Raw genomic sequence first — 1073 nt, 5'->3', positions numbered from 1 at the left:
TGGACAGGATTCTCGTTTGTGAAATAGGCCAGAGCAAAACATGCAGGACAAAAGCTTGGGTTCAGCAAGATGTTTTTGAAAGAAGTCTGTTTTGCTCACCAAGGCTGCATTTATCTGATCAAAATACAGTTAAATCAGTAATATTGTGAAGTATTATTAAAATTTAAAATAACTGTTTCCTATTTTAATATATATATTTTTTAATGTAATTTATCCCTGTGATGCAAAGCTGTTTTCAGCATCATTACTCCAGTCTTCTGTGTCACATGATCCTTCAGAAATCATTCTAATATGCTGATTTGCTGTTCAGGAAACATTTATTATTATCAGTGTTGAAAACAGTTGTGCTGCTTCATATTTTTGTAGAAACCCTGATACATTTTATTTCAGGGTATTTGATGAATAAACACTGTTCTTTTTAACTTTCTATTTGAAATAGGAATCATTTGTGACATTATAAATATCTTTACTGTCACTTTGATCTATTTAATGCATAATAATTTCTTTTAAATCTTACTGACCCCAAACTTTGGAATGGAAGTGCATGACATTTATTCCTGTTAAAATATATTCATATATTACTGACTGAACAGATAGGGATAGATAATTATTTTAGTAATTTTGAGGTACACCAATATAATTCATATGTAATGCTAAATGCTACATAAAAACAATACTATTTAACATATCATGTTTGTTAAAGTAAAGTACTATTTACTGCAAAAAAAAAAAACTCCAAATGTTCATCTTTCACAATACTAAATACTTCACCAGTACATTGTTTTAAGTACACATAACATGGCTGATTTATTTTGAATTGGATATTATGAAATTAATGACTTCAGTCATTCAAATGAATGAGTAGGCCAAAAACCACTCTGACTGATTATTAAGTAGTGGATTCAAAGAAAATATTATGACTTTGTGGCTGATTTTCTGACCGATTCATTAAAAAGAACCCATGATTCATTCGCAAGTCTGACTACACTGGTTGCATTTTACGCATGTGTATTTGCTGCCTCAGTGAAGGCATGAATGTTGCATTTAAATGAATGAATCCGAACTTATTTAAC

The sequence above is a fragment of the Sinocyclocheilus rhinocerous genome, unplaced genomic scaffold, assembly GCF_001515625.1.
Source record: "Sinocyclocheilus rhinocerous isolate Xijiao unplaced genomic scaffold, SAMN03320098_v1.1 scaffold2251, whole genome shotgun sequence".
NCBI classification, from domain to species: Eukaryota; Metazoa; Chordata; class Actinopteri; order Cypriniformes; family Cyprinidae; genus Sinocyclocheilus; species Sinocyclocheilus rhinocerous.
This window is presented reverse-complemented; position numbering follows the sequence as displayed.